Below are 16,005 nucleotides of genomic sequence, written 5' to 3'. Positions count from 1 at the left end.
CGGGCACCTCGCCCGGCGGCCCCGCGAGCCTGGAGAAAGGGGACGGCAGCCCCTCGGTCCCCGGAAGGATGCAGGTCCTCAAGCAATCCATCTGAGCGCTGGGAGAGGAAGGCGGTACGAGTCAGCATGGATCCCAAGCCACGTCTGAGCAACCTGATGAGATGAATGGTTCTGGCAAAAACAGTGGACATGGTCGACCTTGACTCGATCACGGCTTTCGGCACAGTCTCTCACAGCATTCTCGCGGGCAAGCTACAGAAATACGGGTTGGATAAGGTAGCTAGAAAACTGGTGGGATCCTCCAGCTTAAAGAGCAGCAATTAATGGCTCCACGTCTAGCTGGCAGCCAGTCTCAAGCAGAGTGTCCCCAGGGGTGATCCTGGGGCCGGTTTTGGTCAATATTTTCATAAATGATCTAGAAGATGGGATGGATTGCACCCTTACCAAGTTTGCAGATGGCATCAAGCTGGGCAGAGCACTAGATATGCTTGGAGGGTACAGCTAGATTTGGGCAACCTACACAAATTGGAGGGTTGGGCCAAAAGGAATCTCATGAGGTTCAACAAGGACAAGTGCAAAGTCCTGCACCGAGGCTGGAACAAACAATCCCATGCACCAGTACAGCCTGGGGAGCAACTGACTACACAGAAAAGGCCTTGGGGGTTACAGTGGACAATGAGTTACCAGTGTGCCCTTACTGCCAAGAAGGCTAACAGCATACTAGGCGGCATTAGTAGGAGTGTTGCCAGCAGATCAAGGGAAGTGATTATTCTCCTTGGGGCCACATCTGGAGTACTATGTACAGTTTTGGGGCCCCAACTACAGAAAGGATGTGGATGAATTGAAGAGTCCGGCAGACATCAGTGCAAACGGTTAGGAGGCTGGGGGACATTACTTCTGAGGACAGGCTGAGTGATTTGGGCTGATTTAGTTTGGAGAAGAGAAGATGGGGGAGGGAAGGGGGTGAATAGCAGCCTTCAGCTACCGGAAGGGTGTTCCAAAGAGGATGGAGCTGGTCTGTTCTCAGTGGTGGCAGATGAGAGAACAAAGACCCAAGGTCTCAAGTTGTGCCAAAGGAAGTTTAGGTTAGATATTAGAAAAAGCCCTCTCTCACTTGGGGTAGTAACCCACACGGGGAGAGTAGTAAAGCACTGGAACAGGTTACCCAGAGAGACTGTGGAGTCTTGGAGCTTCTTAAGAGCCGGCTAAAAGTCTTTGCTGGGACGATCTAGCTGGGGATGGTCTGCCTGGGAGTAGGTGGGTCGACTAGAAGACTTCCCGAGGCCCCTTCTAGCCCTAATTTTCTATGAACCACTTAGCTCCAGAGGTGCTTCCCTGCCCTATTTCACCAGGGCATTTGAGGTTGGCCCTGCTGAGGTCTGTAAAATGTTCTGACTTCTCCAAATGCAAGTGACTGCAGGAGGTACAACACAGTCACCAATATGTGCCTAGTTTAGGTGCCTGCCTCACTCTCTGTACTTTGCAGATAAAAAATTGGAACTGAAGAAGTTACACAAAATATAAGTTTTATTCCCTTAGTAGCATCGCCAAGTTTCTCCTTATGGCCTGCTCTTGCTGAGAGTGTTAGCAGGGAGCAATCTGTGGTATGAAAGATCAGTCAAGTTCTCTTCTGGGCTCCAGGAGCCAAGAGGAGATGCTTTAAAGGCTTTTCAGAAATCAAGTCACTCCCAGTTTCTTGCCTATATGTGACTTCTGTGGCAGATACTTGTTTAGTAAAAGAGTTTAGATGTGCTTGGAATTATTTAGTTTTATGTTGCAAGGGACAAATCCTGCAAGAGACCGGGGGACTAGATCCCTAACAACTATGAAATTATGAAATTTGCCACAAACCCTTAAGTATAGACCAAAAATGCTCCACAGTCAAGGTGCTGAACAGAAACACTTGGGTCTTTATTGCAATTTGTCTGGCTATTGCATATCTTTTTTATATGCTAGTCAATTTTATTTTCAATATATTTTTATCACAGTAACTTAGTTTTACCATTCTTTCCTTTTTTGTCAATGTTAGTTATAATGATGTTAGTACCAGGATATTAAGCACAACCCCCCCCAAACAAACAAATGAATGAAAAAAAACCAACCAAGTGCTGACTACTGCTTGAAAGGGCTATTTACTGTTTTAAAATTCCTTTACAGCATTTAAGGAATTCTGCTACAACACTTTGTGACAATGCAAAAGAGGCAGAAAACTGAAAAACACAGCAACATTTCAACTCTCTAAATGCTATTAATTCTCTAATAAAAGACTATTATTATTTAGAGGCTGAATGCAGAAGTCCTCTGTACAGAAGGCCTTTTTGAAGCCCATTGAAGTTTTTCATGAAGAATATTTATAGGATCAGGCCTTGGAGTACATTGCATGGAGCTGTTTAATGGAAAGCTCTGCTAATGATCAAAAATTGTAAATTCTTACTCTTCCATTTTGTGAAAGAAAGAACGCTAATACAAAAAACCTTCAATACTTTGGATCTATGTACATCTAGAGAAAGTGATTTCCCTATATTCACTCATTTACAACTATGGACCATATACAAACACTAATGTCAGGGAAATTTCATTCTATCTGTTCCAATTATGTTGATTCTAATTCTTCACAATTCTCTAATTCCCATCTTTGTACACTAAATTTGGCCCAGAGTAAGCTAGTGCAACTCCAACAAATGACTGCACACATTGGGTACATCCCCATGAGCAGCCTTATCTGGGGTCCTGGGGGTCTCCCAGGGCTCCAGTGATGGTGATACAGGTGAATGGAGCCTGGTTGGCAGCTGAAGTGGCCCTAGCCACCACCCCACTTTTTTTCTGGCGCTGTTTTTTTCTTTTTGACACTAGGATCATCTGGTGTCAAAAAACCCTGCCACGCTGCAAATTAGCAGTGCAGCAAATGCCTGCATGTGCAGTGTGTGTGGTTTGCAGTGCTGCAGGCCAGATCTGCGGCGCCACAAACCACATGTTGCACGCTTATCTGGACACACCCATTGGGGCCAAATTTGATCCATGTTTTTTCTGTATTAACTGTACAGAATTAACTATATGTCTGAATGCTTCTTATACACTGAAATGGATACTTTGTTACTATAGTATGGGGGAAATTAGCATTTCCCCTTCATTTAAAACATACAAGGACTTAAAGAAATTGTTATTTCTCCCCTAGTATATTTAGTTACAATCAGGTCCTGGTAGCTATTTTTCTGGCATGTATCACATTTTCATTTCAAAATTACATTACTCTTCTATTCCTATTACATTATATATGACAAAGTTAAAAGAGAGCATCTGAGAAACAGGAAAAGACATGCACTTCTTGGTCAAGTGACTCATGCAAAAACAAGAAAAACTTGCATTCAAATTTTCAAAATAGTAGAGTTGAAAATTAAAATGCCCTCAATGAAGCTACTGGTCATGTACAGGCATTACATTTCTACTGGGAAATTGCTGGTCTCCTGAGAGAAACCACAAGTGTACTGGTGTTCATCAAGTCTCTCCTGCCAAAAAAAATGCCTCTGAGAATTTTCTACCACCAGAAATGAATGCCTTCGTCACTGTAAACCATGTCTGTTACTGTGCATTGAACTGATATATTCGTTTAACTGGCAACTAAAGGCAGAAATATCATACAGTATGCTATATATCTTGTCAGTGAGAACCCATTTAGGCTCAATTCTAATTCTTAGGTCCCTTTACACCACTCTGGCTTTGTAAAGGACTTTTTATCTAGGTGTAAAGTGTCACTTTACTTTAGTAAATCTATGTATATTTAACTGTTATGATTAAAATCATTCAGAATATTTGAGGACAAATTACACTGCAAAATAAAGAGTAAGAAAAAGTGTGCACGTTGCTCGTTCTTGGGATAGCAGATCCAATTTACTGACAGAATGCATTAGTTAGCACTAACAGCTACTGAATTTCTTATCTAGCCAGTCTTCTCTGTTTGGACATATTCTGCATCACATTCAATGACTTTCAGATTACAGAACAACTTGTTTTTAAGTTGAAACATGAACATTTTACTTTTTTTTCTCTCAAATTTAAACTAGCAAAAGATGTAAAACAGTATGCCTTTAAATAACAAAAATGTCTGAAATACAGTAATGAAATTACAAACTACAAGCTTCCTGCCTTCAAATATATGGTAAAAAATGTAAAATGGTCTTGATGGTTACAGACATTCCACCCATTACTAAAAACTAAATGCACTAAAATCCATATTTCTGTACAATACTGCATCAGTGTAAATACAGCATATTTATACCAAACAGTGTATTTTGGGAAGGGGAAGGGGAATGTAAAAAACAGTAAATATTAGTTACACTTTAGTTGAACTCCCAGAGACTTTCATAAAATCAGTGGAATAATGCTGAAAAGAAATATGGTAAGGAGATAGAAGGACATGCAAGAAATGGTCAGGCAAGTAACAATTTTTTTACAGGAGAATGGCAAACGGGACAAACGGGACTTTTAGGAAAATGGCAGATTTGTACCATTGCCTTATGAATTTGTGATTCTTCTCTTATAAGTGAACTTATAGTATATTCTTTGTATTACAGGAAAAAAAAGACAGTACAGGCTATTGAAGAGTGTAGGGGGTCTGTGAAATAAGAATACTAGAGTCTAGTCCTGAGTTTAGCACGGACTCACTGCATATCCTGGGCAAATTATTTAATTTCCCTCTGTAGGAATTATCTTTTCTATTATATTAAGTGAAAAGCAAGTGAAAAGCATAATGAAAATCATATTATATAGTCCAGATCCAATTCCAAAATTCTCCTGAACTCTGCTAGCCTGGAACTGAAAGTTGAATAGATACATTCAGAACTTCTGTGTTAATGTATCATGCTACAAGCTTAGGCATTCAGCCACCTACCAGATTTTTCTTAAAATTCTCAGCTCTTTTGATCTCACCTAAAAATAGATTCAAAATCAGGTAAATGAAAACATCAGAGGAGAATAAACAGGATAGGGATCAGTTAGGGATCCATATTCTTGCTACAAATGTCAACCCATGGATTTTTGAGGGGCAAGGTCATAGCAGGTAACTACTGCATTATATAAATGGGCCAACTGGTGTTTCTTTATAGCCTTACTTCATCCCTAGAGAGCCAGTGTTCTGTACATGAGGAACCCTGGAACAATGGGTTCCTCAATGCAATGCAATGAGAATGACTCACCAGCCCCAATTATATTCAGGTGCACTATGCTGGTCTTCTCATATAATGCTTACATGCCAAATGATGTACATACTGGCAAATGAATAGTTTTCCTAGCAAAGTGAACTGAACTGAATATACGCATCCAAAATCAGAAATCAATCCCAAGAAGAAAAACAAAATGCTTCTGCATGCCATATTTCGTTAGCATTTTTTAGTAGTTTGTTGCAAGGAACAGTCTAGCAAGAAACCAGGTCAAACAAATTCAGCTTAAATATCTGTTATAAATGTATTGATGCCCTGAGGCACTTCTATTTGTAGAGAATACTCTCTCATGAATATTTCTGGAACGCAGCAACAGACCTATGAAAACAACAGCTGAATTGTTCTGTGTTGGAGACTCTACATTTCTTGTGCAATCCTTCCCTGACTAGGATCTATAGGAAAGCATCATGGGGTTTATTATGTATCAATTACTGTAGGTCAAATTATCTTTTTTAACGGCAAGGGTAATTAACCACTGGGACCAAGGGGAATGCTGCATTCTTGATGTATTCCCATCAAGACTGGATCCCTTTTTGGAAGGCATGCTTTGGTCAAGTACAAAAGAAGTTACTGAATCTGTGAAATTTATTGGCCTGTGATGTACATGAGGTCAGGCTAGATGATCTGATGATCCCTTTTGAATAAGTCTGGGAAAATATATATAAAATGCAAAGCAAAAGTTTGTTCTTAATTTCTAAGTCCTAGTCCTGAAAATATATTCTGAAACATGTTTAACTGGACTCAAAGGTATTTGAGTTTAGACCTTTTCATTCAAGTTAATTACACTCCAGTCAAGATCCTCAAGTCTGCTATCATGCCCTGTGCTCCAGGCAAAAGAGCCAAAACAGCCTACAGGATTTGGAAAGGTCAAGGGAATGGCCACAGCATGCACTGTTAAGGAGATAATGGGCAAGGCCGCAACCCACAAAGCCTATCAGAACAGCTGCCAAACTTAGGTGGCTACAGTAGTGCTGGAATTCAAGAGGTATGACTAGTGCTTAGGAAATCATAAAATCATAGAGAAGTAGGACTGGAAGGGACCTCTGGAGGTTATCTAATCCAATCCCCTGCCTGATGCTGAATTAATGCAGCTGGCTAAAATCTTATAGTTTTAGGAGCACATTAACCCATCCTTTAAATAAAAAAAAAAACCCAACTAGGAGGAGCTCTGAGAGAGGAAATCACTGTGACTATGTCATCCACATCATTTAACTGAGGATACTATGTGCAAATCTAAGGTATCTTGTAAGCAGCTGCTGCCTTCTCCCCACAAATTCTGGACATCTTGGAAAACCATTTCCATTGAGATTGGAAAGAGCACACTAAGTCCAGACCTGGCATATTTCTCTTCTACTCATTTTCCATCATGGCAATAGACCCATCCCAGTGAAGAAATTTCTACAGTCTGCATATGTTAAAAGGAGATGGTGAACAGCTGTAGATGTGTGTTGATGTTCCTGCCAGTACCTAGAAAGCTCTTGTGTACATTTCTGGAGGGTCTTGCTTTTCGATTCAGGGTCAACTGATTGCTGAATTTGGGCTCAGGAATTTTTCCCCTTAGACAGAATTGCAAAGATTATGGGTATTTCTGTAGCATGTTCTTCTTCCTCTGACCCTCTGAGCATATACTGACCTGACGACTTCTCTCCTATTGTGTACTGGCAGTGCCCTTCTTTATCCTACTATCTACTTGTGGCATATTGTTAGGTATTTTGGTTTTGCTTGTATAATATCCTTTGTGGCTGTGGTATATTAGAGTGGGCTCTGGACACTGGATTAACCACATGGTTTATGAATACAATGTGGGATTGGGCTCAATGGCCCATGAGGCCCCTTTCAGTTCTAGGCTCCTGGAAATGTAAACTTCAGGGAATGGGTCTCCTTCAACATGTGGGAGGGTCCTATGAAGCATAATCCAGACAACAGTTTTTATGTTTTAACTAAGTATTGGCTTGCCAGCCTACTGTCTATTATAGTCTCAACTTGGTAAGCAGAGACTGCCAGGACAATTGCACAGGAAAGAATTTGGCACATAACATATAAAAACATTTGATAAAAAGCTACAATGGGTTTATCAACTAATTTAACAATGCCATTAATAAAACAAAGAGGTGGTTTATGAGCCTGCATTTATCTTATTCTGATGTCAGAACAAAGGACTGACTACATTATTTTCATTGGAAAAATATTAGCTATGAAGCGGAATATTGTATCAATTATGTAGTTAAATATAGGGAGCAGCTACAGATTTTTACAGTTGTCTGTCAAAAGTCTGCCTCTAGCCTGTCCAGACGTATTATAGCACATACTGGGTGCATCTATATGTGATATTAATGTGACGCAATTAACTCCTGCCAGCCCGGAGCTTCTCCCCCTGCCTGGCTCAATGTGCTGTGGAGGGGCTGACTGGGGCATAAGGGTGCTACAACGTGGGGCTAGCTGGCAGGCAGGCCTTGCACTGTATCACTCTTGTGCCCCAGCCAGCCCCATTCACTCTCTACATGTGTTGCAGTGGAGTAAATAATTCCATTGTAGGATAGTACCAGTGGGTGCGTCTGTTTGCTGAAATGTTTGCTGCAGTTGCCTAATTAGCTCTGCAGTAAATGTTTCAGTGTCTACACATAAAATGTTTCCCGTATAGAGAGAAACAGTATTTTATGTGATCAGTGTTCCCTCTTAATTGTGTGGTGGGCACAGCCTGGCAGCACAGCATGCTTAGAGGGAATGCTATATATGATCTGTACTGAGCAGCTTTTATACTGAACAAGACCCCAGCACATTTTCCCTTAGATTTTTGTCTAAGAAACACAGTGCCTGAAATACCAGTGGAAGCGCTCCATAGCAGAAGATTAATAACAGAACTCAAGAGTTCTGAACAAGTTCTTATAATATATGAATTCTGCTGATCACTGGACAAAATGTAAATGCTTTCTTTGTTAATTGTACCATATAATATTGCAAAGAATTTAGTGAAGTCATAGTACCAGTGTGCACCCTGTACTCCATGTGACAGATTAAGGTTCTTTCCCTCCCTGCCTGGTCAGGTGAGAGATTCTATTGTTCTTGATAGCCTACATTTTTTTCACATTAATATTTAAACTACTTATTTCAGAACAGAAATGTCATCTTGCTAAATGTGACCATTCAGTCTTGCTAGACCAAAAGAGAAATAAAAATAAACCAAAACCTGACTGCCATCCAAAACCAGGTTCAGCAAGATCTTGCACCATGCAAAGGACCTTGCAAGACTGAGTATGCCTTTGCAGCCTACTGGTTAGGGCTCTCATCCAGAAGAAGGGAAGCCTGGGTTCCAATACTCACTCCACAGACTGGCTTTTACGTAATAACCATTGAACATAAAATACAGAAAGAGTACTGGGAGCATGGACTAAAATCCTGGTCTCCCATATGAGTGCCCTAACCATTAGTCTACAGCTTCACATTAATTTTCACGTACTCTTTCTCTGCCCAATTCTCATGTACTCTTTCTTTGATCAATGAATTCCCTTGCAGTTGAGACACCTCATGGGAGATGGTTTGAATCTCCTCAGGCAGAGGAGAGACTTGAACCTGGGTCTTCTTTATTCTAAATGAGTGCTCTAACTACTAGACTATTGTATAAAAGCAAGGAAACCCTGGAAAAAACACTAAAATGTGGGGAGAAGTGGGTACGCTGGAGGAGGGGGACAGGATGCAACTAAAACTAGACAGGTTACAGGGGTGGGTGGATGAGAACAGGATGGGATTCAGTACTGACAAGTGCAAGGTATTGCACCTGGGGAGGAAGAACCAGCAGCATACCTGCGGGCTGGGGAACTCCCTTCTAGTCAACACAGAAGCAGAAAAGGATCTTGATGTCATTATTGATTCCAAAATGAACATGGGCCGACAGTGTGGGGACACGGTCAGGAAGGCTAACCGCACCTTGTGATGCATCCACAGATGCATCACGAGCAGGTTCAAGGAGGTGATCCTCTCCCTCTATGTGACATTGGTCAGGCTGCAGTTGGAGTACTGTGTCCAGTTCTGGGAGCCGCACTTCAGGAAGGATGTGAACAGCATGGAGAGGGTCCAGAGGAGGGCCACTCGCATGATCAGGGGGCAGCAAGGCAGGGCCTACGAGTGGAGGCTGTGGGACCTGAACCTGTTCAGCCTCCACAAGAAAAGGCTGAGAGGGGATCTGGTGGCCACCTAGAAACTGGCCAAGGGGAACCAGGAGGCTCTGGGAGAGTCCCTGTTCCCCCGAGCACTACTGGGAGTTCCAAGGAATAATGGCCATAAGTTGACCAAGAGTAGATTCAGGCTAGATATCAGGAGGCGCTACTTCACAGTCAGGCAGCTAGGAGCTAGAACCAACTTCCAAGGAAAGTGGTGCTCACCCCTACCCTGGGGATCTTCAAAAGGAGGCCAGACAATCACCTAGCCAGGGTCGTTTGACCCCAGCATCCTTTCCTGCCCATGGCAGGGGGTCAGACTTGATGAACTGTTCAGGTCCCTTCTGACCCTACCAACTATGAAACTACGAAATGGCCACACTGCCTTCTTAGTATGTTACCCCTGCTCAATTTATTGAAAGAAATGGTGCAGTCAAACTACAGGAGGGTTGTGGTCTGTGCCCCTCTGCAGCCATAAGTGAGGAGACAGAGGAGGTAGTTTTAAGGCCCTCATCACTTCCTTGGTGGCTAGTTCTAATCAGCTGCAGGCTGAGGTTTCTGACTTCAGGTGGCTCCCTGATGAATATGCTGGTTGTTTTGGATCCTATACTGAGGCACCTAACTCCTCCCATGTACTTTATAGAGGGGCTATGTGACCTAGAGCTTTGGATTCTACTTTAGGGCCCAGGCACCTAAAAGCTGGGCATTGTAGCACCTAATTTTTATTGGACCTGACCTTAAGCAATGTGCATGAGGCTAAACTGAAGGTATGGCTTGCAGAACCACTGGATCTGGTCCATGAAGCTGGGAGGGGGAGCAGAGTTGTGGGTATTTGGTGGAGGGGAGTTTGATGATGCTGTGGCAGGTCCAGTTGACAAGGAACTGTCAGGGCAGCTGGGAAATACAGCCATGATACAGCAGGGTGCTGGGGATAAATGAAAGCAGGGAAAGCTGTGGCAGAGGATGTGTTGGGACACCAGCCCACCTTAGACTCAAGCCGAGGTATTCCAGTCCACAGATCTGAAAAGTTGCCGATCTTTGTGCAATAGTCAATGGTATCTCAACTGAGATTAAGTTAGCCCTGGGGAGTGATCACATGAAAATCCTGATTCCTAATTTTCTGTTCTGACAAACAATTATTTGAAAAAATGAAAGTGATCTCTTGTGTTTTCTAAAGAGAAGCAGCAAAAGTCTCAAATTCTAAAAGTGAACTAAAAAGAGCCCCAAAAATACTCAATGGAAAAATCACTCAAAGTTTTATTTTTCTTCAGGGACAGGAAAATACAATCTAGCATTTTAAAATCCTCATAGTTCCTAGATGATATTAGATTTTAAAAGCAACATAGCAGGATGGCTGGTTCTCCATATAATACTCTTGTCATATGTTATACATTAATGAACATTAAAGACCTTTGTAAAAGGTCCCTCTTGGTTTAATCTTAAACTTGGCCAAACTTGAAGTCTGATGATCTTATTTAAATAAAATATTCTCATCATTCCCTCTGGTATTTATAATGCAGTTACAAAAATAGGCTAAGTCACACTGTATGATTAACATACAGAGTTGTTAAAGGTCTATAATGCATTGATATGTTGTATATAGGTCACCAATAGTTAAGGCTTCTGAACCAGAGCAGGATTTCTTAAAACAGTCAAGTCATTTCTGTTTTGATTAAAATAATTTTGCACCTTCAAGATCACAAGATAATTGGCTAAGTGTGAGGAGTTTCACAGTTCAGCAAAATATATTACTGAATGATGTTTTCATCTAAGGAGAAAGTAATAGAATGGAATATAATTTACCTTCTGTTTTAAAAAATATATTTTTGAGAAATGAAACAAACATGAAACAAGATTTAAATTACACAGCGATACACAGTGATTTAAAAAATGTCCAAATCATAGAGCCTATTCAAAGAGCCTATTACTTATCTCTGTTTGACACTGCCTTTTCCCTCTTGAGCAGGGAAATTTAGAAATCAGAGTTTGTAAACTCTCAGAGTCATCAAACATTTCTACCAGACTCCAGAGATTCAACATATCTTAACATATCCTAGATGAGGACAGTGCAATTGAATTTGGTTTTTGAAGTCATGTTTTCATAAGAAATTATTTGTTTCCATTCACACACAGTCTTCAGTTCAGATATGGCAGCAGTTATATAAAAATGTTGCCCCAATATGGACCTGTGGTGCATGCTAAAATGCACTATCAATACATAAGGTTATTGTAGCTGTGTTAATGCAGCAGTCTATGTTATTTATATATATATATATATATATATAGATGGAGAAGCACTTTCTGATCTTTATGCTGGTATTTTTGACAATGAAAAGTAATTAGCCATGTTTGTCTGAAATCAGGCAGAAGGCAGGGTAGATATATGGTGAAGTGAGTCTGGGCTCATGGAAGCTTATGCTATATATTTCTGATTTAATTAGACTATAAGGTGCAAATCTACCCTGCCTTCGCATTTCACAGTAGCCAGCTACAGAAACTAGTTCCAGAAAAACCTGTTGAAAATAGTATACGTAGATGATAAGCAAAAACAATATTGTGAGAAAAGATGACAAGGAAACTGAAAAAAATGTAGATGTCCCACCCCGCTTCCCATTTCTGCAGTCAGAAACAGTTATCAAATAGTACATATAAGATTTTCTGTTAGATTTGCTGCTCAAGTCTGTGTTCAGTCAGCCATGACTCTCCATGATCAGAAAATTGCATTATCATCAAGCAATGAAAGCTTTTGGAGATTCCAAATGTCAGCACTTAAATGAGACATTTGATTTGCCCTCATTGTTACATTACCTTTAGAAATAAAAGTCTAATCACAGGGCTGTCTGCAGTGTTTTACTGAGAGAGGCTTTGTGTACAATAATAGTTCATTTTCTTGTGCCTCATAGATTGTGTCTGTTGAAAATTTTATGATACCTAGTGCATCGCTTCACAGATGAGTTATCAAGCACATTCTCTCTAAGATTTCTTTAGGTACAGAGGGCCTTACATGGATTCACAGCATTCATTTAATTTAGGGCTTAATTCTGCAAAGCAAATGAACAGACTTCAATAGGCATTCAGTCAACAGGCAGTCAGCACCTCTAAAGAGTGATTCACAGGATGCGGTACTGAGCCCTTAACCACTGAAGTCTACTGACGTCAATGGAGCTCAGCTTTGGCACAAATGTCCATAGGGTGAGCAGCAAATGCAGAATTAAGCCTTTAATGTGAATCTTACTGATCATACCAAAAGTGAATCTTACTGATCATACCAACTGTGCTAGGTTGGCCCAAAAAGATCAAAAACAGAACGAGAGTGCTTGAGATTTTCATTGACAGTTTAGAACAATAGGATAAAAAGTAGACTATGTTACAAGATTTAGCCATGAATGCCAAAATACTAGATCATTTAGGCATTTATGGCTAAAATGTTCAGGTAAGTGCACAAGTATTGCTATATTATCTATTGCTTCTGAATAAATTGTGTTATGCTTTGTAACACATTTTTAATATTTTATATATTGTTATATATAATTTACTCTGTGAATTATAGGCACTTTGTTTTCAGAATGGTCAACTTGAGCACTAAATTGTCAGCACATTAAAACCCCAGTAATATCTATGACAGCTGCACTTACTCTGCCTAATTTCATTCATGTAGAAAGAAAATCAGATGAGGCAACAATTAATATTGCTCACCAAGCAGAAATCAGACATTTCTGTCTGTCACTTCAAACTGAACATAGAGATGATTATTAAACAGAGAATAAAAATAGACTGACAGTACATTTCCATGATAGTTAGTTGATGCAGTGGACTTTGATACTTCAGGTTATAGAGTACTTTAGCCAGTATAGCTTTACCTTCTCTGTAACTTAGTAATAGATATCAAATAAATAATGAGACCAACTAGCATACACAACAACGAGGACAAAGACAGTTTAGACAAACGCAGTTCCCAGTGGGACTTCACACATTAGACAGGGCCTACTTTTAAAGGGCTAATTTGAAGACATTTACACACTAAATTGTATGGCACTCATTTTAGTGGCCTCAAAAGAACAGTGGGATAAATCAGCTCTTCTGAGTAGAGTCAACTGGTGGTGCTCTGAGTTGAGATGTTTGGAACTTCAAACTTACAGAACTCAATGATCCAATCTTGGATATTTATGCTTTAAAACTGCTAGAGAAATATAGTCAATGCCTGGCTAAAGTATAAAAACAGTAAATAATTACTGTATTTGTTTGATTCCAAGATGAAGTTTTATCCCTCATTTAACATGGGGGAAAGCCCCTCAACTTGGAGTCAAGTATGAGGTGTGAATGGGGAGAGAGGGGAAGAAGCTACTGCAGTTCTAGCTCCAGGCCCAAGTGCAAGTCAGGGCTGGAGCCGCAGCTGCTGCCTGCCCCCCACTGCCTCTGCACCCTGCCTCTACTCCTTCCTCGCAGCCTCAGGCCCCCACTGCCTCCTGTCTCTGCTTCCCTGCCCCCATCTCACCATTTCCCCCTGCACCACCTCTGTCTACCCCACTTACCTTTGCTCCAGCACTAGCAGGCTTCATCCCTGCAGCAGCCCAGAGTACAAAGCACAGCCCCAGTTGGCCCTGTAGCAGCAGTGCTGCCTCCACACTGCTGCTATGGGGCTGGGCTGGGGCCATGCTCTGTGCCCCAGGCTGCAGTGGGGATGGGACCTGCTTGTACTGGAGCAAAGATAAGGGGGAAGGGGCAGGTTGGGGGGAAAAGTTTTTGTGGTGGGGAGGGGAATGGAGGGTGGGAATCTGAGGCCGTAAGGGCCAGAAGCAGCTTGGAGGAGAAGGGTGGGGTCCATGGCTGAGGGGGACAGACACAAGGGGAGTTAAGGGATAAGCAAGCAACAGGGGGCAAGCTGCCTGCCACCCACCTCTGCCCTCTACTGTTCCCTCCACTGCTTGTCCCCTTACTACATCCCTCATCACCTGCCCTGCTGCATGCCCCTACCACTTCCCTGCTGCTTGTCCCTTTACCACTAGCCTCATTACTGACCCCCTCATCACCTGTCTGCTCACGGCCTGTCATAGTGGGGGGGCACATTTAAGATGATCTTCCAATAATTAGGTCCCATGCATGGAAAACATAAATGTTCTATATTTATAATCTAATTAGTGGGGGTTATCTTAAATTCAGGGTCATCTTGGATTTGCATAAATACGGTATAAAGCTTTTTTCAGAAGGGAACGCCACAATTTGATGACAACACTGAGGACACTATTTAGCTTTCAAGCCTTTTACATCTTTGGGTTTTTTTTCCTAGAGAAGACTGTTGGTGAGAAAGAGTGTGGCTATAAATTGCCATATTTCATTTTCCATACTAGGTAGCTTCGTGTCAAAGGATACACTTTCAGCAGTTATATCTGCTTTTCTCCTCACTCCCAGTCTCTCATGGACATGTACATATAAATGTTTTATATAAACCATTAGTACCCCAAATTCACCTGCAAGCTGAATTTCAAAAGCATACATACAGAATGTGTACAATATCTTACCAGTACAATTTAGGTGGCTATCTACAGTTTAACAGAAAAAAGATTACAGGAAGAGATGTGTCACTGATGCATTTTACTTTTCCATCTTCTTTTGTTCATGTAAAAAAACTGCATTTGTGTATGCAACAGAACAAGTTTCACATTTGTCCAGATCACTTCTGTGTGCAACCTAAGTTTTCAGGAATAAATTTGTTTATGCACCTAGAGTGGTGCTACCATGCGTATTCCTGTAAATTTGGCTAAACTGAGCATCTGGCATGGTGCTGGGAATTCAGAAAGACCTAAGAGCTGTGAGGGGGTGATCTCAGAGATGTTCTTATAGCACATCTAATACATATTGAAAACAATGAGTTCAATACAAAGCACAACAGTCATTGCCGCTTCCATTAAAAAACACATCCAGGGAAAAAGTGGTGGTGGTATTGTCCATTTTTATCTAAGACCCTAGTGGTTAGAGTACTTTCCAGGAAGAGGAGAACCAGGGTTATAGATCCTGTGAAATCTGAGCAGTTAAAACCCACATCTCCCACTCGCCAGAACAGTGTCCTAGCCACCAGATAATGAGTTAGTTCAGATGAGGGCACTCTCTATTCCTTCAGTTTAGAATAAGAGCAGGAACCTTAATTTAGGACTCCCTTATTTCTAGGGAAATATTCCATCACTGGATCATAGAGTCAGATTCCTTCTTGCTTGTTCTCCCTCTGGCCCTATGAATCCTGCATCTGGACTGCACAATGGCCCAGCTTCAATGGGAAGGATGCATAGAACCCAGAACCAGACTAAAGGAGAGGGTGACAGGCACTCTTTAAGAAGCAGGATGTGGGATGAACTCCATACTGATGAGGACCTAAAACTCATGGTTCTCACCTCCTAAGTGAGTGCCCCAACACCATGAGGTTATTACCTACAGGTCACACCATCATCAACACCTGTTTCTTGAAATGTGTATGCATTTTGCATTAAATAGTTATTGCATAAAATACATAAATAGGAATGGGTGGACCATAACACAGCCTTCCATCCTAAGAAATGCCCACCTTACCAGGTTACAGAGTCAGGTTCTTGGTTTTTTTTCCTCTTTGTCTCCAAGAGATTTGCATTCTTTCTGCATTGTAT

At 41.3% G+C, this 16,005-nt stretch overlaps 1 protein-coding gene across 1 annotated transcript in view; it reads right to left on the bottom strand.

Annotated features, from left to right (window-relative positions):
* The window catches only part of RIMS2 (regulating synaptic membrane exocytosis 2), an 867,608-nt gene that overhangs the window by 26,157 nt on the left and 825,446 nt on the right, over positions 1-16,005 (bottom strand). The gene's annotated exons all lie outside the window — the stretch shown is intronic.

This window comes from Crocodylus porosus, unplaced genomic scaffold (genome assembly GCF_001723895.1).
Source record: "Crocodylus porosus isolate Cpor-Errol unplaced genomic scaffold, CroPor_comp1, whole genome shotgun sequence".
NCBI classification, from domain to species: Eukaryota; Metazoa; Chordata; order Crocodylia; family Crocodylidae; genus Crocodylus; species Crocodylus porosus.
This window is presented reverse-complemented; position numbering and strand designations above follow the sequence as displayed.